Here is a 25,705-nt window from a genome sequence, read left to right as displayed (position 1 = left end):
CCGGAAAAGTGCGGCAAGGCAAAAAGAGAAACAAATTGTGAAGGGCGAAAGAGTCGGAAAAGTAGGAAAATTCAGGGCTCATGTTCCACGCGATCCTCTTTCTTAAATAGGGTATAAAAGTTACCAGGAAAATTCTGTTAAAAAGTAGTTATATTTTTTAAGGCTTAGTTAGTATGTGTGTTTATTATGAACTTATTTAGGAATATATTTTATTATATATCCCATTTATTTTTCCAAAACATTTGGTAGAGCATTGAAAGTCCTGTTCTTTTTCGTCCTGTTCCTCCTCATTTTCTTTGTATTTTTTGCTGCTGTTTTGTGTGTGCTTCTTTTTTCTGTGCGTTGTGATGTGCCGGGGGAATTGGCTTTTGGGCTTTGAGTCCTGACAAGTGTGCCGAAATGTCCAGACATTTGTCATGCCTACGAAAGCAGGGGCATCTGTCGTCTGGTTGTGTGTGTGACTGAGTTTGCGGGCCAGAAGTCACATGGATATATTGAATGAGGGGCCAACAATCAGTTGCCCCAAAACCGAGTGCCAACCCCCTTTCCCTGCCCCTTCCCCTTTCCCTTCCCCGCCATCATCAGCTGTCAGTCAATCAAATAAGCAGATAGCTAAATGTAGGTGGAAACGTGGCTGACTCTTTAAAAATCCGAAGGCGTTTCGGTCAGCAGTTTAGCCAACAGGTTTTCGAGTTCAAAATGGCATTTATTATGTTTGGCTTGGTTTGAACTGAATTTGAGGTAATTTGAAGGAACACAAGTTGAACTTGTGGGTTTTGGACCACCAAAGATAGGAATAGGGAAACAGATTAGATTGCTGATATCTAAGTATCTTTTTTTGCTTGCTCATTTCCAGCTCAACTAATCGATCTATTAACTTGGCCGGATCTGTTTTGAAATGAAATCCCCACAAGTACCTGCTGTACGCAGCTTTTCGGTATTTTCCCGGGTGCCGCGAAGTTTATGAAAAAGTAAATAGATCCATTAACCTGTTAACGTGGATTATCTGCCACTCGCGCATTTGCCGTTTTGCGCGTTTCCTTTAGTTTGGCGAAAATCTTCGCCTGGATTTTCCCCCCGAGACAACTTTGTTTCGGGACGAATTTTAAATGCAAACGCAGTTAAATAAATTGCCACCTGATAGGAAAGTCAACAGGGCGGCCTCTGTTAGTTCAACGACAGGGAAAAAGGAAAATAAGGCCAAAATAAGAACCAACAAAGGCGTGGCACGTACCGAGCTACTTAGAAAAAGTGCACTTGCCAAAAAAGAAAAAAATAGATTGAAAATATAAATAATTTTTGATGGAGCTCAAACGATTTGGCAGAATATATATATATGTTCTTGGAGTTGGAAAATAGAGCTTTAGCATTATTTAATTTCACAAGGTTATAATCTAGTTTCTCAGTGTATTCCCCATCCATTTTTCTCCGACTTCGCCCTTCAATGGCCGACTGAAGGTGAACAAATTGACAAAGGCGTCGAAGTGAAGTTGCCCCGCAGGACTTGCTGCTGCTACTCCTTTGCCCCGCTGCGCGTCGTCCCTCGTTTAGTTTATGCCACTGATTTCGCTTTCACCTCCTGCGAATTCCCGTTTGTTTGGCTCCTTCAGCTGGTGGGCCGCATTACGCATACGCCGCGTGTGTCACGCATTTTTTCGTACGGCAATAGAGGCGAGTCAGAGTTCAGCTGCGTGCGGTTCGCCTCGGTTGACTTCAAAAATAAAATTAAATGCCTTTGATTTATTTATTTATTTATTTATTTATTGTTTGACATCTTGCTGCTCGTAGATGGAATTTTAAAGAGGTTGTATGCGAGAAATGGCAGGGAGTTTCTCCTTTTTTTTTTGTTTAAATGCACATAAATTATGCAGCTCTGGTCAAAGCTAAGTTAATGGAGGTCACTTTGAAAGGAGGCTTGTGCAATCATTTAAAACGAGAGCGAGCGAGATTTATTTTATCACAGTAAAATCACAATTTAATTTCAATACATACTCTTCAACTCTAAACCCTTGACTTGTTAGCATGTATGAATATGCTGCGCTTTTTTCGTTGATTTTTATTTTCTCCTCGTTGCCTGCCACTTTTCACAACGTTTTCCACTTTTTCCACTTTTTCCACGCTTACCCAGCTGCCTTTGTCTGCCGCTTTTGTTGTATTTGTTGGTCTACTCCACATGACATTGCTCAGTTGGTTGGTTGGCTGCTGTTAAGCCACCATTTCCCGCCGCACTCGCTCCTTTATTTTTTACGATTTTTTGAACTGGGCGCGAATTTGTTTTCCACGCTTTTCAGTTCTTTGCTTTTCCGCCTTACCTCTGCTGCTTTGATTTCACTTTGCCTTCTGTGAGTGCATGTGTGTGTGTGTGTGTGTGTGTGTGTTGAGTGGCACTTGACAAAGTTATGACACACCCGCAGGTGCGGCCAGAATGCCGGCATTGATGCTGATGATGATGATGGAGGAGCAGGAGGCGGCGGCTCTGAAATTTGCCAACAGAATGAGAGGATGAGCGGCAGGATATTCCTGCTGCCAGCAATTGATCCTGACGATCGGTGTGGGCTTTCAAATCAAATGTACGGCTCAGTTTCAGGAGATTTTTATTGGGGTCATGAGTTCTACAAATACCACTGAAATATCTAGCATTTAAACATCTACATCTAACTCAAAAATTTGACTCTTTTTGCTTTATTTACTTCTGTATTCCCTTGCTATGCATGAAAGCCATTTGTATTTCGATTCCACGCGTAATGGCAAATGGTAAATATGTCAAACGTTTGTGTTAACTTCATGTTCAGGTCGTAAAAAAAAAAAACCGTCGCGACTTGAAAAAGTTGACTGTCGGGCGACGGTTTTCTTGAGCAATTTCCTGCCCCGCGTTGGGCGCCAATTATTTGGCCGGACGACAGTGCCATGAAAAGGTGATTGATGGGCGTATCAACAGGTTGTCGAACCATTTGCTCCCCTTTTTAACTGTCTGCGTCATACCCATGGTTTCTACCTTTGCTTAAGAAGAGGTAAAGTTTGTTGTCAGTCTATTGATGACTTCGATGACTGCTTTTCAACACCTCAGACTCGACTCTCTGTACTTTTTTGTCAGTTTTAATGGCAGTTTGAATGTTTGTTCGCCCCCTGCCCATCAGTCAATAGATTTCATTATTGCCCATAGGACAAACTTTCACTTCGATTTGCCGCCAGGCTGACTTTTGACTTTGGCGAATGTCCTTTGTCTTGCCCGGTTCCTATTTCCTTTCTCTCTCACTGCCTTTGTGTTTCCCTTCCCTTTCCGAATTCATTGAGTTTTTGTTGTATTTATATGGCCCAAAGATTTTATTGCTCTTACCACGAAGACGGCAGACGACAATTTTGCACAAATTATTTGCTCAAAGTTTCACAAAGTGAATGTTTCCTTTAGGGGTCTTTGAATACCCTGTATTATTGGTTGCCATAAAAAGAACATCAGTCACATATTTCTAAGAAAAATTTAACAGCAAAAGACCTTGTAAACTTTTTAGAAGCCCATTATATTTTTTTAATGAGTATCTTTTAGTCGGTACCCTCTGGGTTTTCTACGCACTGCTTTTCATTGTTCTAGCTTGTCATTGATCAGCGTCGGGGAAACCATTTAGTCACCTGTGATGGTTGCGAAGAGAAAAGAAGAGAAAGCAAACAAGATTGGGGACGGATAGAGAGAAATGTAAAAAGTTTTGCGTTAAATTCGAATTAATGATGTGCGTTCTTCCCTCGATATTTTCAACTTTCAAGTGCCAAATCGAAGATGGTTACAAGTGGGGGCAAAAAAAAATATATATAAATGGAGAAAATCTGGCAACAGATAGAGACCTCAGATGCCAGGACACTTGAATCATCAATTCTTCCAACTCGGAGCACAACTTCCTTCGTTTCGCCGCACAATTTTCCGCTTCTCCTTGAGCCATTAGCTTTTCATTAGCAACTTTTATGCCCGTCGATTTGCCGGCTTTTAATTAGCAAAAAAAAAAAAGAAGCGCCGCAACAAGCTAAACACAATTTGCAACTTTTTTATGGCCTACCAACCCAAACTGATAAGCAGAAATATGCTTTGATTGTTAAGCGAGTATGGGTACTCTGATTTCCCAAATCGCTTTACGATGTACAAATTTTACGATTATATGTGTATAATAATGATGGCCATGAAATTTTACAGTGGAGTGAATTTCAGATGTGCCGCATATTTTGTAAATTAAAAATTGAAAACGAAAAGTAATGATTTTGATGGCTTAAATACAGAAAAATTTCATTTTGCAGACTTGCTACAATATTCATTTATATATCATATATATGTGAGTATTTTTTTGGCAACCACTGTGCTCGTGTTTGGGCATCGTTTTTGTGAGCCAAGACGATTATTTTGTTAAGCGGCACCCATGGCATCCGTTTCACATACCAACGGGATCATTACTTCTGCAACATTTTTCTCCCCCCATCTGCTTTTCTTTTAATTAACAACGCCAGGCGCTTTTCGGTTGGTCGGATTTTCGTGGGAATTGCAAGGGATTTTCGGTGTGACAGCCTACTAAACTCCTTTTGTGGAGAAGGTGAGTGAGGTCAGGGGTCAGGTGGGGTAAAAGGCGGCAGCAAGCTCAACTTGCAACACACACACACACGAGGCGGGCTTAAAACTGGAAACTCAATTAGGTTGCATGCGAGAGCTCATCGCTGCCTTGTCAAACACGTGGCATGAAGCTTTTCCGAGCGGCAAGGAAAATGGGAAAGCGGGAAATTCCGGTTGGCGGAGTGAGGGGGGGGGGGGGGGGATTGGGGTTGGATATCAAAATCACGGCGACAACAGAAAGTACAAGCGAAGTACAACAATTACACGAAGGGGAGGGGCTGGGGCGACAACACTAAATACCCAGCAAGTGGAAAGTGGAAAACGGAAACGGAAATGGCACACAGTAAGCGCGAGATGGCGGGAAGTGCTGCTCATGAGCATGCATGTGTGTGTGTGTGTGTGTGTGTGTGTGTGTGTGTCTGTGTGTGTGTGTCTGTGTCGCTTGTAATTCATAGAAATAGCCTCCAATAGCACATGGAAAAAAGTGGAATTTTTATTGCGAATAAAGTTTAATTGAATCAAAGTGACAGTCTGCGTTTCGTGTACTTAATTTCGCTGCTTAATGCAGGTCAAATATATATAAAAGTTATAAATAAATTATTATTTTCTGCACTATCTAGTTTCGTTTTGTGTTTTTTCCTCTCTTAAATGGCATACAAATCTGTGTTCAATTTATTATTTATATTTTAAATATGTAAGTACTTGGAAAAGTGTTTTAAAGTCACTTTTCGAACTTATTACCTTTCGCCGGAGTTTTGAATCATTAAATCGGTATTTTTTCTAAGTGTGCCCCCGTTTGCCACCCCGCCCCCGCTGGCCCACCCACAACCATGACCATGTCAGCATTTTTAACTCGCATGTGTTAAAAACGAAAACCGGGTAAAGCAAAGACAAACGAGTACGGGACATGCCAGGCCAAGAACTGAGCCACTACAATGACCCATCCTCCATCACCCATCCCCCCACGCCCCCCTTTTTATCCAGAAACCCCCACCCGTCCCCCATCTGCCCTCTCTTTCGCGGGGTGCTCTTGCCGTCTCATTCGTTCGCTTGTTCAAAGCTTGCCAAGAGCAGAGCTCTTCAATTCAATTCAACTGCGCCATGTTCATTGTTTATTTTTCATTTAATTTTACACTATTTTTTCTACCCTGTCTCGTTCTTTTTTGTTTCCCATCTTTGAGAGATGGGCGTGCGTCTATTTGGCACTCCATTGGATACCCTGGAATGTTATTTATATGTTTCTGAACTTGTTTTCAGATATCAAGACGGGAATATCCTGTCTGACTTCAAATAAGAATTAAATAATAAGTGCATGAAACTGCAACTATTTCATAAAGATGCATATCTTGTAAATAGTTAAACTTACTTATTTAGGCAATATATATATATATTTTTTTTTGCCAGCCAAGTTCGATTTTTAGACCATATGCCCCATTAGGTATTTTCATTTTCTTTATCATCTGTAGATTGTTTCCATTGTCTTGTATTTTTTGTGTTAGTTTCAGCAGCAGAAATTCAATTATGGGAACGAAACGAAACGGAACGGAACGTAACGGTACGGGGGCGGCGAGGTCATCTAGGGGGCGTGGCCGGTCTGGGGTGTTTTCTAGGATGAGGCGAGCAAATTTTCGGCGCGTAAATGACAAAAGTTTTGTAGCACTCGAATGTTGATCTTTAGTCAGGTCTAGGATGTGGGCGTTGGGTGGTGGGCGTGGCACCTGGAACACACGGTAAACGGGCAACATCGTTAGCTAACTGACAGGAGGAGGGGGGAGGGGGGCTGTCGAAGTGGAAGGGGGCGGTGGCGAAAGGGCGCGGTAAGTGGCATCCTTGAAAGTTGCGTTGAGGCGCCGCACGCAATTTGCTGCAACAACAACGACACAGTGTTGTTTCTTCTGCCCGCCGCCCACTCAAAATATAAAAAAAAAAAAAATAACTGAAGAGGGGAGAAGAGGAAACGAAAAAGTATATAATAAAATCAAAACAAAGGTCATTACAGAGTGAGAGGCAATGCGCGTGCGAGCGAGGCAGACAGACTGCGTGCCAAGGGGCACTACACAGTGATTAAAACCAGTGCAGTTTTAAACTAAACGCGTGACCCAACAATTTTATTAAAGTGCAGTAAACGCTCTCCGCCCGAGACCAAAATGTGCCAAATTGAGATAAGGAACCATTGAGAATTTAGTTGCAGCGCAACTCGACGGTACACGGGCCGTCCGCCGGGGGGCGCTGCTGCAGCAAGGAGCGGGTCAAAAGTCCTGAAAATCTGCTAATTGCAAGCCTTTTCGATTTGAAAGACCTTCATCTATGTAAGCTCTTTTTTTATACATTATAATCTCTTTGAAAATTGAAGCTATATATTATGAAATGAAAAATCATTCTGTTCATTTTCTATTGCCTACTTTTTAACACCTTCATTTTCCATATGGAATGGCTTATTATTTATGATTAAAGTAGGTTGTTTTACCAACAAAATGATGTGCTAAAATATGGCATGTACTAATAATTTATTATTATGAAGACACCGAAAGTTAAGTAAAATTCTAAGGAATTTTATTTAAAGTAACCCAGAAAGCGCTGCCGACTGGCCATAAACACATATTTTGAGGCAACCACAGCGGCCATTGTCCTGCCGTCAGAGAATGTCCTGCCATGCCATGGTATGCAGTGTGCAAAGTCCATAGGTGAATCCGCCGGGAAGCGGATGATTGAGCGACCATTAGTGATCATTACACGAGCGCTGCCAGCCGGAGTCCTTTCGAACGGCAGGAGGAAACAACAATGGCCGGGAGTCCTTTGTTGGATGCCACCAAAAATTATTATTTGTGTGTGTGTGTGTGTGTGTGTGTGAGCACGGCGCTCCGTTGTCCTTTTGTTCGTGTGTCTGCGGTTTGTCTAACAAGGCGCAGGGCGCAAGGCCATATTGTTTTCAAAAAACAATAACAGCTGGCGCTGAAAAAGGACAGCGGAGCCGAGTGGCGGGAACGCAGAGTTCGCAGGACAATGAGCGACGTTCGGCGAGGAGTCGACAACAATTAAATTAAATAAACTTGCTTCAAATGTTATGTAAATGCAGCGCTCGACTCGCTAATTGAGTCGTCGTTGTTCTCATTATCCTTCGTCCTGCGCTTGCCTTTTATGCGCTCTCGGCTGAATGAAAGGCATAGTGCTACCTTATTATCCCATTTATGGCAAACAAGAACAAAAAAAATACAACTTTCTTGTAATTTTGCAAAATCAAATGGTTTTCATTGCGTTCTTTGTTGGCATGAAAGGCTTTCTATTTGCGTTACAAGCACTTTAAAAGTAATTTAAGTAAAGCAATTACTTGAGGAAATATTCAAATATTTTAAAATAAACTATTGTACTAAATAGCCAAGTAGAGTGATGATTATCTTTAGTGGAACAGATTCATCTTGAGTGTTTTTATAGGCCTCTCCTTTTAGAGGGTATTTTATTTTGAGCCTGTCAACAGGATGAAGCGAACTGCCACCTTTTATCCTTTTTGGCATTCTTTGGCTGTTGTGGGTGGCTATTAATGATGGATGAACTTAATTTTTATTGCGCGACCTTGAAAAAACAACAAAAAAAAAAACGAAGCCGAAAGCATCGAGCGACCCAAGTTATTAACCGGGAAATATCAATCAGCATTTTACACTAGACTGCCGACGGATGTGTCAGGAAAAAGGATGAAGGACGAAGGATATGGCTTCGGTTTTCCCTCATCCCCGTCGAGGCATTAAAACAAAACATTTTAATTAATTGAGGCGGAAAATGCTTCAGCTGGTGGGGCTTCTGGTGGTATCCTGGTGGGACTTTCCCGTTTCTGGTTAATGCCAGTTGCATGTTGTCAACTCAGTGGCCCCACCAGAAATTGGGGAAAGGTCGAAAGGGTTTTGGCAGCCCGGTTTTTGGGTTATTTAAGCATTTGACGCAAAGTTGGCTTCTTGATGACGGCGAGCAGTTGGGACTGATTTGCCTCTCTTTGTTCGCTTAATGGCTCAATGATGTGCGCCAGGTTCATTGAAATAAGTGCCCAAGTATGTGTTACATGTTTCTGCCCCCTAACGCTGGCATTTTTTTGCGGTTTCGCGCCATCGAAAAAGGGAAAATTATGGAAAGGCTGCGTTATTAAAGGGTTATTCAAGCGGCATGTCGGCTGAATAATCCTTATAAGCGCAGGGTATTAAGTCGCTTTACATCGCATCATCGAGCGTTTCAATTGAAAAGTAGTCAAAAAGTGATAAGGATTGTAAATATTGGTAATTAGGAGTGAAAAACGTTAATTATTTTAGTTGTGAGACCAATATTGGTCTACTGATATTTTTGAAAATTCCTTGCTCTGATTTTTGGAATAATCAGTCTTTTAATCATATAATTTGAAATAATGGCCCAAATATGGAATGTCATACCTCGATGAGCTTGTTATTTAATTTCCAATCGACCTGTGTTCAAATTTGGGAACCTTAGGATTTTTGAAATTTTTTGCAAATTTTTATGATTTACGAAAAATTCAAAAATTTGGCCGAAAATTAATTTTTCAAAGTCCTTCCAAAAGTGATAGGGATGGTTAGTATTGGTAATTAGGAGCACAAAGCGGTAATTCTTTTGATCCTGTGGCCATTTTTAGTCAAGTTATAGCCAAAAAAGCCAACATGAAAATTGATTTTTTGCAAAAAATCGTTTCCTTGATTTTTTGTAAAATAAATAATCGGTATTTTGAGCATAACATTGAAAATAATGGCTCAAATATGGAATGTCATATCTCGTTGAATTCGTAACAAAATTTCCTAGCAAACTGTATTCAAACTTCGAAATTTTAATTTTTTGCCATTTTTCGCAAATTTTAATGATGTTACCCCTTACAAAAAATGCGAAAATTTGGCCGAAAATTAATTTTTCAAAGTCCTTCCAAAAATGATAGGGATGGTTAGTATTGGTAAATAGGAGCACAAAGCGGTAATTCATTTGATCCTGTGGCTATTTTTAGTCAAGTTATAGCCAAAAAACCCATCTTTAATATTTCATTTTTTTAACAAAAATCGTTTTATTTATTTTTTGTCAAAAAATAATCGGTATTTTGATCAAATCATTGGAAATAATGATTCCAAATATGGAATGTCATACCTCGTTGAGTTCGTTTTTTAAAGCCCAATCGATTTGGATTCAAGTTTGGGAAATTTAATTTTTTGCAATTTTTTGCAAATTTGTATTCTTACAACATATGCAAAAATTCATCAAAAATTTAATTTTCCTAAATCCGTCAAAAAATGATAGTGGTCGTTAGCATTGGTAATTAGCTGCTCAGAACAGCTATTCTTTTATCTATATGACCATTTTGTGCAAAGTTATGATACAAATTCACATCGAAATTTTTTAAAATTTTGTCAAAAGGTTTCTTCAAAGCAGTGTTGCCTTGAGTAACTCTAGTAGTTGTTTGATTTATATAAATATGTAAACCTTTTAGGTAGCATTAATTAAACGACAGGTAAAGTGGAAATGCAATTAGATGAAGTGAAAACTACAAACCCTTAATGAAGTCAAGCAGAGCTCTTAGGAAGATATCCTTTGGCCACATAGGTAGGTATTCCCTTGCTTGTGTCAGGCTAAAAACATTGTCAGTCATCGTTAGCTTTAGTTTCCTGTTGGTCCGCCTCACATTTCTGGCCATTACACTGCAACACATTTCCAGCCACATGTCCACCTTCCGAATTTGGAGTCCAGACCCAACCCGAAACGAATCCATCGACAAGCCCCAATCCCAATCCCAATCTCAAACCGAAACCGAGAACCAGATCCAGACCAAGATAATGCAGAGTGCAACACAAAAAGCATCAATTTGCATGCAGTCTAACCACCAGCAGCAACCGACAGTCGACACTCGCCAATGTCCAGTGTTTTTGAAAGTACACTGAGAAAAACGTGTGGAATGTGCGCTTAAAACTATTATTTATTCAACTTTAAACCTCTAAATTAAATTTGGTATTAATGCACAAATGTTATAAAAATGATATAAAGTACTTGATTAGCCGCAATTTCTCTCAGTGTTCGACCACATCTATGTGTGGTCATCTCAGTGGCCCCTCGACAGCATTTTGTTGGTGGGTGTTGGTTGCTTGGTGGTGCTTCATCACAATTCATTCAGCTTGAATTCTGAATACGTAGCTCGACACCGACACCGTCACCGTCACCGAATCTGAATCCGCATCCGAATCCGGATCCAAATCCGTGGATGTGTCCGCATCCGGGTGCAAGTATGGCGCTCTCTTTCATTAACCTTTCTGGCATCCAACATAATTCAATTTGGCCTCAAGTCGAGCGTTCCGCATTCGCAGCAGTATGTATGTGTGTATGCCAGGAGCCACCATTCCGTATCCACCATTCTCCGTCCATTTCGTCCATTCAGCATCCTGCCATGCACGTGTGCAATGCAGGACGAAGGACGAAGGACCCTCGACTGCAGACTTCAGACTGCAAACTGCACATGGCGCACTGCCTCGAAATTTTCATAAATAAATTGATTTGCTCCAGCTGGCGTAATTGTGGCTAACTGCGGTTAGCATTAATGACTGTCAATTGCCACTTACCTTATTGGCTGAAATAGATGCGTAAACTTCACTCAGCAGATGCTCACCAAAGCATAACGGTTTAATTAGAAAGTTCGCCGGCAAATTTCCTACTAAATTGCAATGGAGCAATGTTAATGGAATGCGTCAATAATCTATCATTTCTATTAATGAACAATAGCATACATATTAGAACTTAATAAATAAATATTCAAAAATGAAAATGTCTTAATTGCTGTACAAATTTTGGTACTAAAACAGCATAACAAAGATTTTTAAGTTCGCAATCAGCAGTAATAATTTTGACAAATTTCGAATAGAGCTCCGCCCCCCCTTCCCGCTGCACATTACGCATCCGCAACGTTGGCCGGCTGGCATTAAAAACTGCATTCTGCATTCGCCCAAAAGCACAAGAAGTCACACAGTGCTGCGCATGCCAGGGAAATTTTAACAGCACGGGATATTCCTGTGCCGCAGCAAGCGCTTAACAGTAACAGTGGCTCCACACTGTGCGGACCCACACCAGCAGAGCAGAACAGCAGCAGCGCTGCAGAAGTAACAGAACCTAACGGAACGTAACAGCACAGCATCCGTTGGCAGAATGCGTGGCTGATCCAAAACAGTATGAAACAGGACTCAGCGCTGACGGCACGCGTTTCGCTTCGAGAGAGAGAGAGAGTTACCCGAAAAATAACCAAGCAAGCAGCACAAAAAACGCGCTAAAGTCGCCAGTTGTTGTTGTTGTCGTCGTCGTCGAAAGTCGAAAGTCGGTTGTCGCTTGTAGCTTGTCGCTTGTCTCGTTGTTTCCCGTTGTTTCTCGTTGATTGTCGTTGTTGTTGTCGCCGCCGTCGTCGTCGGTTGTTGTCGTATTGTTGTTGTTGCTGGCTCTCTGGTTCTTTTTTTTGCGTTATTTTGTTGTTGCCGTCGTCCCGCCGCCTCCGCCTTTGCCGCCCCGCCCCCTTTTCGACTGCCTGTCTGCGTGTGAACGTGTGTTGGTGTGTTGTGTCTGTGTCGCGCATGTGACCGCCTCAGCTGTAGGTTAACCGTTATTTCTTTTGCATTCTCCACTTTGTTGTTTATAATTATTTTTAATGCTAGCTTTACCGTTTGAATCCACTTTCTTGTGCCAGGCAATCCGGGGAATAGGAAAATAAAAATAATAATATATATCCGCGATAAACAAAACAAAACAGCTGGGCCAAACAAGCTGCGGAGTTGTGGGGTTAACAAATTTTTAGTTGCAACTTTGTCGCGTTTGGCGGATAAAACAGCGCCCGAAACGCGGGCAAAACGCGCACAAAACGCTTACATAAGTTGGCCATTTGTAAGCGCAACTGTGTGTGTGTGTGTGTTGCTATTTTAAGGCTAGAAAATTACCTAACCGAAATGCTTAATGCAAGTAAATGATCTTTTTGGTTGGAAAACGTCAAATTTAAAGAAAGGCAAAAACCCAAAAAAAAGCGCGCGACTTCTCGGTGAACCAAAGAAAAAGGGGAAATGGTTTGAATATAAGAAAATGGGGTGGGAAAAAAACGAAAGAAAAAAGAAGGGGGGGCCAAAGAAAACCGAAATTGTTACACGGTCATTGCGGAGGTCGCGCCAAACTAAAAGAGAGATTTTATTTGCGAGCTGCCAAGGCAAAAACAGCCAAGGGGAATTAGAAATCAATTGACATGCAATGTTTCGTAATAATAAATTGAAAAGGGGAATTCCCGTCAAAAGTTACAACTTGTTGATTGCCAGGCAAAAGCGTCGCAGTTATTACTTTTTACAAAACGTGACAATGCCAGATATGGTCTTAACTACTTATCAATGATTTGTGGTTATGCGAAAGTTTTGGCAACGAGCAGAGATTTGTAATTAAAAAGTTCTCAGTTCAGGCAGAAAGGCTTAAGTCGAGCTTGATTTATTAACAAATTTAGTTTAGTTCCATATTTTACTTTGATTTTCGTTTAATTTTCTTTTAAGTTCAGCTGAGTGCGAGACCAACCCACAACTTATTTTTTTGCTATTTTTTTAATGTTCCAAAACCAAACAAATTCATCGAAAATAAAACCAAGGCTGAAACTTCAAAACAAATATTGGAAAATTCCGAATAAAAGAGGTGCCAGTAAGCCGAGAGAACCGAATGCAGATTGAAAGCTAAAGTTCGAGGAAGCCAGCGGGAACCAAAACAAGGAAGCGAGCTCCTGTCCGTGTGAAGGTCCTCCTGGTCTGTGTGCGTGTGCGTGTGCGTGTGTGTGTGGGTGCGGCGACACCACTACCACTACCGCCATCACTACCACTAAAGCAGCATCGGCAGCAGCGGGCGAAATACTTTTTGTGCCAAGGTAAGATTAGCATTAGGACCAAAGTTAATGTCTTGTTTCATGGGGCTAGGCAAATATGCGCCTTTTGCAACGAGGCAGCCAAATTTGGGTTAAGCCACGTTGCAAGGAATGAAAAAGGGGATAGAAACCATATGTATGTAGATTCCTAAATTATGCATACTATAAATATTTAAGATCGGGATAGGTCAGTTCAAATAATCAGTAATTTTTTATCAATCATCTCTGGAATCAATTAAATGCATCAATGCATTTAGAGTGCAAGTGCATTGTGTCTAATCATCTTCTTTGGTTTATTGTAGTTCCTACCTTTTGTATGCTACTTTTCTTTTCAACACGTTTCATTTTAATTCAATCATCATCATACAAAACAACTAAAATGCATACTTTTATGAAAACAATGACCACGCCCAGACTTTTCAATTGAATTAGCCCACACGTAGCGTTTATTCCCATTTTATGGGAAAACTTTTAAGAATTGCCCCCCGTGCGTATGCAATAGAAAATATTTAAAATGTTTGCCAAACAATTTTGAGCGATTACGAAATGTGCGTGCGTGTGTGTGTGTGTGTGTGTGTGTTGGTGTTTGTGTGTGCGTGTTTACGCGCTTGTGTGTGACATGAATGCCTCCAGTGGGAGTGGAAATGCCAATGTTGCTGTTGTTATAGCTACACTAACAAAAATTTGCTGCTTTTAAAAGCGAATTTCAATGATTTTCTAGCAGTAAAAATAAAAGAAAGAATTTAAAAGACATAATAAACTATGCTTTTACTCTTTACAATTTAAGATATTTAAGTTGTGTAGTTCTTATAATGATAAATACATTTTAAAATTTTTAAAACAATTGTTTTCCCTGCATTCTTGCTGCTGTTGTGGCCAAAACAGCGAAAGCGCCTATATTTATTCATTTTAGCCAGTTTGTTGCTTTTGTTCGCCATTCGGCGTTCAACATCCGCCACTGTGCGCACTCTGAAATCTCTGAAATATCTGAATTCTCCATTCTACATTTGGCACTCCGGCCATCTTCAATCTACATTCGGGGCTTTTAATTAAATGCAACAACAATAACAACGATGGCAATGCCAAACGGAATCAAACAAAAGTCATTCGCACACTAAAACATGGTGTCGTGGGAAAAGCGGGGAAAATCGGGTTGAATGCGGGGGAAAATGTCAAGCGAAAATGCGGATGATTGGTAGTGGGGAGAGGGGGGTGCTGGTAAAAGTCAAGGGCCAAATGAAAGCCCCCGAACTGTGACCAACTAACAACAAATAGCGATTTGTGCATGGAAATTAAACGAACTGATTAAATGTTGAATTAGTGCCCGAATGCCAAAATCCAGCGCCACTTTTCGCACCCTTCATTTGACATGAAAACGAAAACGAAATTGATGTTTATTATTCGTTTGGCAAAGATGTAAGAGCCAAGCGAAAAGTAATTAAGCCAAGTTTACTTAAGTGAGTGAAGTGCTCTTACGCAGCTCTGCTTCTTTTTTGGCTAGCAGTGAATAAAATTATAATCACAAGTTATCAACTGATAACAAAATACTTGCTACTCTACGCATTAATGCGATTGAATAAGAATTAAATTTAATATAGATTCAATTTTATTGAGCATTGCTGGCAATTGCCTAGCAATATTTAGCCAGATAAACTTAGTTTGACTTTGTTTTATTGAATACCTTTCGGTGTTCTAATCAACTGAGATGCAATGCGATCTATGTGTTTTCCATGCTTGCCCAACTGCATTAGCCAGTTTGACTTTTGTGCTGCGGCCATTCCTTTTCGCATATCGGCAATCGGGGCGCTACAGGAATACAAAAATGCAGAAATACAGAAATGCAGAAATTGGCTAATACAGTGTCGGCCAGCAGATGACCCACTTGGGGCTGTGCTCTTCTGGCGTTGACTGTTTTGCATTTAAATCGTTTTAATTGTTGCCGAAAAACAAGCGAATGTGTGTCGGTGTCTGTGTTTCTCTCTGCAGAATGAATGAATGAATGAACGAGTGAACGAGTGAATGAATGAATGAATGAACTTAGCATTTAGAATGTGGCTCTCGTTTCGCCATTGTTATGGTTTTCGGTCCGAGTTTCAGCACAATGGGGCGTATGAGCAACGTGGATGGGGGTGGATGCGATGGCCACGTTGCTCATACGTGGATGGGGGTGGATGCGATGGCCACGTTGCTCATACGCCCCATTGTGCAGGCGAATAAAATGTTAACATGGAAAAAATCGTTGTGGCCCCGGCCAAATGAAGAGATTATTGAAATGGCCAAGAGCAGGACCCTTCCTGACAACTCGCTGAAAATGTTGTGCTCAAAACAAAGCCCAAGGGTGGCCTAGAAATGCCAAAAGGCCAGGCTATCAAACGTGGGCAAAAAAAAAAAAACAAAAAAAACAAAAAAAAAACACTGGCGCAAAAATTAGCAAAATTGTAATCAATGTAATCAACGCGATTGCACATTTTTGCTTAATTAAAAATATATTACACCCAGTAAGCGCAAACATTTTCACTTGCACATGGGGTATTTAAGCTGATTTAATCAGAAATTCCTCACTTAACTTAATTAATTAATTTAATTAAAAAGCCAGTCGATTACATTCTACATTTGCCACAAACGAAATACAATAACATTATTAATCTACATTATTAAACTATGTAAGCAATCTGTAATCCGCTTTCCAATTGAAAGACAATCGACAGCGCAATTTCGCTCAGTGTGGCGACCTGGGCGAGTGGTCTAATGTCCTTCTTCTAGCTCTTCTTCTTCTTCCGCTCGCTCCTTGTGCTATCTCCATCTCATCGTTATCCTTGTCGTTTGCCTCGTTGCTTTTTATGGCCCATGTCAAACATTGCAAATCAGTTTAAACTAACAAGCGCCACTTGGATCTGGATCCGGATCCGGGGATCTGGCAGTGGGCGTGGCCCTGTTTTGTCTGCATTGCAGCTGACGCCTTTCGAAACGCAAAAAGGATTAAAAAAGAAACAAGCGAGCAAACGAACGGGAAATATACACAGGACGACAACTTTAAATTGTAGACAAATTTTTTAAGTGCCTCAGTCCTTTTATTTATTTTTTATTGCTCCCCTTTGTGCGGCGGTCAATTTAAGGATCTGAATTATTGAGCGGCAAACTGAAACTTACACAGACACACACACACACAAAAGCACAACACGAATACAGGTGCACCGGTTTTCCTCGCTCACACACACAATTAACCAATTAGCACTTTTTCGCTTGTTTCTTGTTTTCTGGCACCGGCCATTTTATGATTTTTTATTACCGCTTTATTGTTGTTTGTTGTAAACAAAAATTTTTGTTTGCTCATAAAAAAAACAAATTTTTAATTGCTGCCGCGCAAAACAATGCAAAAAATAAAGCAACAACAAAAAAAAAAAAAATAGAAATAAAACAGGGCAAAAGTAAGAGGAGCGAAGTGAAAAATGTGTGAAAACTGTGAAAAACTGTGCGATGGCAAAACAAAGAGCGGCTGGCTAATAAAAATAAATATGAATGCCTAGAAGGAGAGATAAGGAGTGTGGGCAGGCGGCCAATTAGCTTACAGCGAGGGTCGCTTCAGCAGTTTCCCGATTAGATTCTAAATAAGTTGCTTTCTTTACAAGTATTTGATGAGCTAATATTTGTTTCCCTTTCGCATATCTATGCTATTAATATTTTATATATATTTCGATCTCTCACCTGAATTTATCTCCTACTTGAAATTTCGATCGACCCCGGCAGCAGTGCCCTTGTCCTTCTTCTTCCGTTCGTCCTGTTTTTCCCACTCCTCCAGCTCCTTCCTGCTCAAATTTCGCACTTTCCGTGCGGGTTTCAATGTGTTTTCCTCATTTTGCTCTCCTGCTTGTTGGGCGGAATTTTCACCGCCCCTCCCTTCTCCTTTTTTTTTTTTTGGTAGGCCACAGTCAACGCACAAAATGCGTAAAATAAAAAATTATAATAAATATATATAAATTCATTTTTTCGTTACTTCCTGCCTGGCTGCTGGAACCAAAACCCCACCCCCCCCCCCCCCCCCCTCATTCGATGGCATTTTCACTTCCCTTTTGCTGCTTCGTTGGCCGTTTTTCCTGATTCGCGTAAACTTTTTAATAGCACTGAAAATTCCTCGAAAAAAGCCGCAGGAAGCATTTTGAGATTTGCGATGATGACTATGGTCCCCTTAGTCTTTGTATGTGTGTGAGTGGCTGTGTATGTGTGTGTGTGCGGGACGTGCGTGTGTATTTCCTTAATTTTTGAGGGGAAAATTTTAAATAATAGCCTCGGCGCATTTTCCACTTGCGTAAGTTGCTTCTTTACAAAAAAGCAAAAAAAAAAAATCGATAAGAACCCATTGAAAAAGCTAATTTAACTCAACGGATTAAATATTTTCATGGTACAGGGATTTTACATGATGGAAATTCGGAAATTCCTTATTGCAAAAAACCCGTTTGAAAATTACAACAATTTTTATGTCTTAGCAAAAGCAATTCGAATTTCGTTGCTGGTTGCGCTTGAACTATTTGCAATATATTTGATTTTAAATTAAATATATAAAATGTTCAAATATTTGAACAACTGGCGCAAACATTTGCTCAGTTCACAAACTCAGAAAATATCCACAAATATTTGTGAATTTGTTTGTTGTCACCGGTGTTTAATCAGTTTCTGTTCGAACATATATTTCTTAATTTGCTTTTTGGCTTTCGTCTTGATATTCCCTTGTTATTTGATTTTATTTGCTCTGCTTTTCTGCTTTTTCGACATTCATTTGTTTGTAAATTTGTCATTTTATCTGGCTGTGCACACAACACACACACACACACACCACACACAATATAGTTTCCCATTTGTGACCAGTGTCGCTGGCAGTGATTTTTCGGCTTTTTTGACTTTTGTTTGTTTAATTTGGTTCCCAGCTGAATAGCAAAGATATGCTGCTAAATCACTGAAAGGAAATGATGGTTGAAAATGAAACTTTAATGTAAATTTATTAAATTATGCACATATTCTTGTTGCACAGTTTGAAAATATACCTAATTGTCGGATATGCAAATACTTTTGTTGCATCCAAAGATTGTTTTATAGACACATTGTGTTCGATGCATTTTTTTTTTTGATCTGAGCGAGTGACAGCTCTCTCATGTATGCACATATGCCACCCAATTTTCCACCCGATTTTCCGAACCATTTTTCCCGTCCACTTTTCCGGGCTGCGGCAAAAGTTAACAATGTGCCACACAATAAGGCGACTTTGTCGGCACTCTTTAGCCAACCAGCCACGCCCCCTTTTGGGCTGCCGCCCGCTTTCATTACCATTTCCTCTTCAATTACCAATGCAGTCAAATGCTCCGCCTTCTTTCCCTACTCCTACTCTTTTCTTTTCCTCTTTTTTTATGGTCAACAGAGTTGCACTAAAAAGAGTGTCGCTTCGTTTTTGGTCGCTTTTGAAGTGCATGTGTGCTCGGCTCTTTGACTTTGTTGTCTCCTCAACAGTTTATCCTCTCGAATGTTAATTGAGTTTTGTTCTAGCTGAAAAACAAACGGGAAAAGTAAAGATTTACCCGTCATCGATTCAATCCGGCAGCTGTCGCTATCGAAAAAAGCGAAGAAAGATTAAGGAAGCGAAGGGAAGCGAAGCAAAGCCACGGGTAGTCATTTTCGCTCCAGGGGGGCGTACGCTGCGTATATGCAACGTGAATGAAAACTGAAGAGATGAGATGAGATGAGTCGAGTTGAGCTAATGCCTGCCACTGACAACTGACGATTTATATTGGCTTGTTTGCGGGTAGCATATGTAAGATGCCACTGAGCTCCTTTAATGTGATTAAGGTTCATTCCACCTGGGGGCAGGTGAAAAAAAATTGGCTGAGGCGCATTTGCAACATTCAGGTTATTTATTTATTCATTTACCGACAATTCCTGGGCGATTTTTCAGCATGTAAACCAAACAGCTGATGCACATTTTTAAACCATATTTGTTACTTTATGTGTTTGCATTGCTATGCATGTACATATGTTCATTTTTTTTTAAATCAATTTGTGTGGCAGAAGAAAAAACTTTTTAACGCGCTGCTTAAATAATTTAAGTGATTTGGCAAACAAAAATTCATTTTTTCTATAGTTTTGAGTATTGAGTATTGTGCTGTGTGTTTACGTTTGCGACTTCCTATCACTTTGTGAATAATTTGTTAGTTTAATCATAAGATTACAAGTTCAAACTGTTTAAATAAATTAACAATGTTTTACCAGCGCAATTTTGCTAAATGCGAGAAGCAACTTATTTTTTTTTTGACTTTCAAATGTTCACATTAGAATTAGAATGAGTTGTGCACAAATTTGTCGATTAAACAAATTCGGCTCAGCCTCTTAAGGACCCGGAAAAAGGACAAAGGAAAGTGAAAGCAAACATTTGCACATCGACACAACAAAAGGAGCGAGGGAACTATGAAATATGCATAAGGATTGTGCCATTTACAGTCATTTGAATTTGAGTTCGTCGGAAAAGGATTTTCCTTGACACACACACAGACACACACACAGTCCAATGTCCAGCGTCCAATGTCCAGGACAATTATTCAAAATGTATTTGCCAAGGATATTTACTAAGGATGAGCGACTGGCGCTGAGACGCTGCCAGCGACTAATGCGAGGCATCTCGGTTCGGATGAGACTAAGAAGCATATGCAAAAATGAATCCTTAGCATAACAAATGCGACCACTGGCCAAGGATTAAGCAGATACTAAATATATGCAGACAGCCGTGATCAAGATAATAGAACTTTGTGAAAAAAAGATACAATATTCACACGAGAACTTACTTACATATACTTATTACTTTTAATATATTATTAAAATATAAATAGTAGAGCTTTTTTGCCTATTCTACGTGCCTGAATATACTTGTAGGTGTCTCCTGGGACTTTCGAAAACAAAATGAGTTTGGGGCATTTGGGGGAATGACTTTTGACTTTTCTTGCAACTATCCTTGAAAGCGAATCGCAGCCCGATGATTTTGGTAGACAAAAGTGCGGCGAACAATGGCAACTCTCGCTCTTTTTTCCATAATACATTTTGTACGGCCAGACATCTCAGCCGATTTTTTGGCAACATTAATCGAAGCTGAAATGCTGAATGGCCGCCGCAAGGATTGAGGAGCGATGGAAGGAAGGAAGGAAGTCGACCATGGTCAGGGATATGGGGAAAAGGAGAAACGAGGTCAGCGGCTGGAAAGAAGAAATGCACTGCAAAAACAGGGCACGAACTTGAACGGAAAGTGAGAAATATGCAACTTAAAATGTTATTTTTAAGTTCAGCAAACTGATGCTTGGTACAAATTTTTAAAGAATATTAAATTCTCAGATTATGCTGTTTGTTTGTTTTTCTCTGTGCCTTAAGCAAAGATGATGGTTTTGAGGAAGTCTTATGATTTATTTGCCTAAACAATTGATATGACTATTTTCCTTTCGAGCTCGTCCTTTCGCACCGCCCATGCATGCCATGTGGGTGGGGGCGTGGCCAAGACATGTTCTCGCAACTCTTTTTGAGCCGCAGCAGATGAAAATATGTAAATAGGATTTATGGCAAACTTTTAACAGGATTTTCCTGACATATCCCGGAACGGGCGCCAAAGGATGTTGAACCACGCACACAGATACACATGGAAAGACAAACAATCAAACACTCACACACACACGCACACACACAGTCATACAGCCAAAGCTATCTGCAGTTGTAGACACATTTATCCAAGTGAGTGAGTCCTGCCCGTGTGCGTGTGAGTAATTGTGTTCAAGTGTGAGTGCGAGTGTATTTGCCTAAATGCGGGCCGAGGGGCAATCGAAGACTTTCTTATTTACTCATATGGTATATTTGCATTTTGGAACATATTTAAATAATAAAGTTTGATTAACATACTTTTGAATGCAATATATCTGAGCAATTTTCATCAAGTTAATATCATCGTTTCTAAAATAAAACTTATAAATACTATATATTTCTGATATATTATTTTTAATTTATTTTCAATAGATGTGCAGTGACCCTCGTTGACTCGATTCAATCGTGTTGTCTTAGGCTCTTCGCTTAACTGCTCGTCCAACATTCTACGCATCATCGCACCTCATCACTTACCCGTCTCCTCTTTTTTGGTCCACTCTACCCCTTTTCCCATATGTATGTTTGTGCACACAAATGTATGTATATTTCTTAGCCATTCAGGCCACTTTAGAATCCGCACTCAACCTGTTTCTGTTTCAGCTTTTTTTTTATTGTTTTTTTTTTGTGTTGTGAAATTTGTGTGTTGCCATTCAAAATGTCTCCACTCAGCTTGTCTTTTTTTGTTTGTCATGTGAAAATTAAGCCGTCGTCTGGGTGAGTTTGCCCCATCCTTGGATATAACTTGCTCTACACATCATCGTCATCATCATCAGCAGCATCATTATTATCGTTATCATTATCAGCATCCCTAAAAAGCCACTCTCGAGGAACTTCTGTCGCATTGTTGTCCTAATCTCGCATTGTTGTTGTTGCTACTGCTTTTGTTGTTGTTTATTCTCCTTCTCTCGGCTGTCGACTGTCGCCTGTGTTTTGGTATTTACGCTTTCAATAATTCATGCTTAAGGGATAATCAGGATATGCGTGTATGTAAATTTTGATAATGCCATTTTCGAATGCCAAAGGACATTCCATCCACTATCTCACTTGCACGCACGTCCTTCTGTGCGAATGCTGTGTGTTCCCTGAATTTTCACACCTTTTTCCTTTCCCCAATTTCATTTCCATTCCTTTTTTTTTTTTTGGTTTTTTTGTTTTGTTTTTGAACGCACCATTTGCTTGGGGGGGTTGCTTTTTTCGCCCAGCCAAATGTTGTGTTGGAAAATGCCTGGGATATTAGTTTTATTCCGGGATCAGCTGAATTGCCAGATTATACTGGTTAGTGTGGAAGAATCTCTGATTTATTAAGATGATATTCGATGGGGGTTTTGTGTTGGGGTAAAGTTGGGCAGCGCACATGGTTGGTTGATTCAAACGCTCATTTTATGGGGCCAGAAATGCTGCAGGCATTTAAATTACCATTTGACTTGGAAGAGATTCCGGTTAAGTTTTCGTATTTATTCATAGTTAATTCGAATCAGATTTAATTGGGCAGCAAGCATTGGCTTTCTTACTATGAAAGATATGTCTTAAATTAATATTCAATTCATTTTGATTCCGATTATTGTGAAAGCACAGCTTTATTTCTTTAAGTGTGCATAGACAAAATACCAATTCACTAAAGTTTCAATCAATTGGCCACACAACTATAAAAGTGCTATTACATTTAGCCATAAATTCTCTGGCCATTTTCTTAGACCCTTTTCGACGGATAACCAACTCTTCCAGGGACAAACCCAATTACTCCATGTACATCTGGATTTATCTCCATCTTGCCGACTGGTTGTCGACACCATCGCATCCTGGTCCTGGTGGAAAATGTCTTGGGCGCAAATGCCGCGCAGTTAGTCATTCGAGCTATTTACTCATTCATTTCATGCATTTATTCACACTGACTTTCCCCATTTCCCAGGTGCGACTCATTTGCCGCTCACGCATTTCTCTTCTTGAATTTTGAAGCGACCCCACCCACTTTCGCTTTCGCCTTTGCTTTCTCCAGGGAAACTGTCAGCGCGCACCGAAAATGAAAAATGGTTTAAGAACAAAATAAAAAAAAAATAAGAATAGAAGGAAAGCGAAACTCTTCCCTTTGACTGGGCGCTATTTATCCAGATCAAATTGCTATCGTCATGGCCAAGTTTTGTGGTGGCCATCCTTGGAAAATGCTGTATGCCACTACTACTGACCGAGCCAAACAAACCGAATTTGCATGGAAAATCTGCAATTCGGGGGGGTCGCTTTCCAGCTGCTGCAGCGTCGCTTTCAGTTGCAGTTGCAGATTTTCATATGCTGATAAATTAAAAGGAAAGTATGGCAACAACAATAGGCGTGGCACATTGCAACAGACTACACTGGGTTTTCGATGAAAATTCCGGCGAGAAAAAATATTAGAAATCAAGCGAAAGGAAAATACGCTTAGTGTTGGAGCAATAAACTAACAGATATTAAAAAGCTAGTTTTATACAAACAATGTGCACTAATCCATCGAATATATATGCATATATAATTACTATATTCTTGCTTAGACGCATTTAACACATAATTTGTGGTTCAAGTTGCCCAAGTTCTTTAAGTGTATGCACAAAAAAATTCAATTTAGTTTGGATTTTTATTTACTTTGGCATTGTGTCTTGCCTTCGTGCAGGTGACACTAACAGGTGGACGGACATGTATCACTCACGGTGCAACTGGCCACGCCCCCCCCCCCCCCAGTGGCGCCCACATCTGCAGACACAAAAATGTATTGCTCGGCTGCTCGGCGCACACCTGGACACGCTTGCATTACTTTGAGCAGGTGACCAAGTGATTGGGATTGGGATTGCGATGGTGATCGCTTTCAGGTTGGAACTCTCGGCTTGCAGATGCCATCGAATTGGATTCTCTTTGGCATTTCTGGTTTGCGCTTTATTGCATTTTGAAATTTTTTTAGCTAACTCAATCAGTTACAATGTATTTGGCTTAGTTTGATTTGTGCTCGGCATTTCCTTGTTTACTTCACGGCATTTTTCGCATTTTAAGTTTGCTTTGTGAATGAACTTATGCGATATGTTTTATGAAGTGATATCCTTTTTGGTCCTACGACTATTGTTTGGTCTGTGTTTGCGCATTTGGTTGGTGACTCTGTTCTCAATTTCAGCTGAGCTGCCCCCATTTTTTTTTTGTAGCCGACCCCCTTTTGCGCCGCCTTTGTGCGCTGATGCACGAAATTCAGAGGCATGTTTTAGCGCAGTTTTCCCCTCTTTTGCCTGCAGTTTACTGCTTAACTGCACATATTTCAGCGTTTTCCCTATTATGTGTGTGTGTGTGTGTGTGTGCCTTTGCGCGACAATAATTAAAATAGTTGCTGCCTATCGTCGCATTACGCATACGCCGCGTGTGCCACCAGCCCCCCTCTATATTTTCCGCCATTTTTTTTGTCGGCAATACGTAATTCATAATGCGACAGCGACTTCCGCTTCTTGTCTCCCACCCACCAGGCACTTATGAATATTTCTGCACCCATCTACTTCCTGCTGCAGCCTTCTTTGTTGCACCGTTGTTGTTGCCGTCTAAAAGCGCGCAATTTGCATAGTTGTAAGTTGCATGTTTGTTGTCATAAGTTTCTCGCTATTCTATGTTTTTTATCCACACCCATACCCATGCCCATTTTTCTAAAAAAAAAAAAACTACGTGGGCATCGCAGCAGGGGTATTATAATTTTCAACACAAGTTTGTCTCCCTGGAAAAGTTTGTTAGTTTCTTTAATAGCAGCGAAAGTATCACGAGGCAGAAAGCATATCTTATCTAAAAACATAATTCTTAAACTTGTTAATACTTGCACATACTTTGTTTGCTTGGAATTTTAATATGTAAATGTGAAACTAGGTTTGAGCAGCCAGGTATGTTTCAAAAACAAAATAAATACGATATATACTATATAATAATTAAGTAACACAAAAGTACAATGTGCTATTTTTATCAATGACCCATTAAATTTGTAATTTATTCGTATTTCTGCGTACTTGGTATGCTTAGCGTCGACCCTCCACAAACTAGACGATCTTTCATGACATTTTTCGTCTCGTTTTGCCACGCTTTATTTATTTTTTTTTTGTACGGGCCATGTTTTATGCATGCGTTGACATCATTTACAAATGATGTGGGGACCAGGTTTCTCTGGTCTGCTGGGGGATTTCAGCTGGCTCCCACGACGATACATAGAGCTCGCTTTAAATGCAGTTTTCCCAGTTTCCCCTCAGCCAGAAAAAAAAATGAAGAGGGGAACAAAAAACGGAAGGAAATCAGGCGACTGGCCAAGCCAAGCGGCTGTCTGACTTGTCATAAATCAAAAATAATTACTTTTGCCACACGGCGACAAGAACTTAGCGCACTCCTCCTCGCAGTTGGCCCAAAAAAAAAAAAAAAATAATAATAAAAAGACACACTGGACAAGGACTCGGACTGGGCAGGATTTCTGGCCAGGATTAGGCTGCGCAACGAGTTGGAGATGGTGGTGGACAGCTGCAGCTGTCGGCAGCTTTATCCTCACCGAGCAGAAAATCAATCAATTTGCACTGCGCGTGCAG

The 25,705-nt window shown here is 40.3% G+C and overlaps 1 protein-coding gene across 1 annotated transcript in view; it reads left to right on the top strand.

Moving 5' to 3' along the window:
• The first annotated feature begins 11,998 nt into the window (after positions 1-11,998).
• The window catches only part of LOC6619853 (acetylcholine receptor subunit alpha-like), an 81,935-nt gene continuing 68,228 nt past the window's right edge, over positions 11,999-25,705 (top strand). The window contains exons 1-2 of the mRNA XM_032726827.1: positions 11,999-12,188; positions 13,123-13,484. The gene's annotated coding sequence lies outside the window, so the exon portion shown is untranslated. The remainder of the gene's footprint in view (positions 12,189-13,122; positions 13,485-25,705) is intronic.

Source organism: Drosophila sechellia, chromosome X, assembly GCF_004382195.2.
Source record: "Drosophila sechellia strain sech25 chromosome X, ASM438219v1, whole genome shotgun sequence".
Taxonomy (NCBI): Eukaryota; Metazoa; Arthropoda; class Insecta; order Diptera; family Drosophilidae; genus Drosophila; species Drosophila sechellia.
This window is presented reverse-complemented; position numbering and strand designations above follow the sequence as displayed.